The 1,350-nt window shown below is 33.2% G+C and overlaps 1 long non-coding RNA gene across 1 annotated transcript; it reads right to left on the bottom strand.

The window, feature by feature from the left end:
- Window positions 1–78: 78 nt before the first annotated feature.
- Window positions 79–1,350, bottom strand: LOC117118525. The gene is made up of 3 exons (XR_004447050.1): window positions 1,338–1,350; window positions 690–750; window positions 79–255 (listed from the first exon to the last, which is right to left on the bottom strand). It is a non-coding gene; the product is annotated as an uncharacterized LOC117118525 (long non-coding RNA).

Below are 1,350 nucleotides of genomic sequence, written 5' to 3'. Positions count from 1 at the left end.
TATCGTACTGATAGGATATACACGGTGAGTGCTGGTATAAACTACGCATGATGTAGGTAATATGAATCGTACCTGGCCAGAGCCAGTCTCCAGTCGGCATCTTAGCTTCGACTTCCAATCTACCGTGAGTAAATGCAAAGGATTTGACAGTCCTAAGTCTGGCGGATTGGATAGGGTTGATGTAGTTGCTAGCACTTCCCGATCTCTCACAGCCATAGTAATAGTTACCAGTACAAAGATCAGCCGGTGATGCGCCTATAACAAATCAACAGCATTATAATAATGATGATGGTATTATCTAAATAGCACTGCAATACTTGGAGAAAATTCTGATGATATTGATAGAATATAGCATTTACACATACATACCAACATTTATAGCACTGTCCAATGAAGATGACAGCGTTTTTCACTGTTTTGTATATTTTTACTAATAGGCCTATACTGTATAGCGATGAAATACATCTATGTATTGAAATATGGACATAGAAAATGTGTAGATCTGCTAAAAGAAAACCGTAGCCTATAGTCATGTGTATTTCAGATGTGATTTAACAAATTAATAAAATATTGTGTTATACGAAGAAATAGACACTTGCCAACGCTTTAGACATAGGCCTAACAATAAAACTTATGTATGAATGATTGAATTTTAGTTATTTCACGTGTAAGATGTCTTAAAAACCAACCCCATATGTTCAGAACACCACTGTTTAAGAATCCATCGCCGTATTTGTCTTCAGTCAAAGTCTACAAAAGTAAACAAGAACAATACAATAATATATCAGTACCGTCTAGCCTTTTTATCTAATGATATCGCCATGGTTATAGCGAATGTCAGCAACGTATCCAGGAGTCTTTAAATTGGTGAATGAAGGTGGGGGTGTATTTAATTATTTTGCAGATAACCTAGTGCATTAGCACTCCAACTTACTGGTTAGAAAGAGAAAATATTAGAATTACTTTGACCAAGGACAATAATTGTGTTTAAACTTAATATATTAGACGTTTATTATCATTTAAAACATTGAAATACAGGAAATAACTGTCATCGGTAAAATAACTATGATTGTGAGACATAATACATAGCAACATCATATTGTAGCATAGGAACTTATTTTACACAAATATATTTAGGGTATTTCATTGAATCTAGAAAAAAAACCCAGAAATAAAGAAGCCTAGAAATAAATTTCTAGGCTGTAATTTCGTGTTGCCATCTATCGAGGTCAAACGTGTCGAATTGTTCATCAAATATCAATGATCCTTGAAATAAAAATATTCATGTTTAGAAAAAAAAAAAAAAAAAAATTTCTAATACTAGTAAGCTTACTTACGGGTTTAATGTAC

The sequence above is a fragment of the Anneissia japonica genome, unplaced genomic scaffold (assembly GCF_011630105.1).
Source record: "Anneissia japonica isolate Jap-2015-1 unplaced genomic scaffold, ASM1163010v1 scaffold221908_len1350_cov111, whole genome shotgun sequence".
NCBI classification, from domain to species: domain Eukaryota; kingdom Metazoa; phylum Echinodermata; class Crinoidea; order Comatulida; family Comatulidae; genus Anneissia; species Anneissia japonica.
The sequence above is the reverse complement of the archived record's forward strand: the minus strand, read 5'-3'. Positions and strand labels throughout refer to the sequence as shown.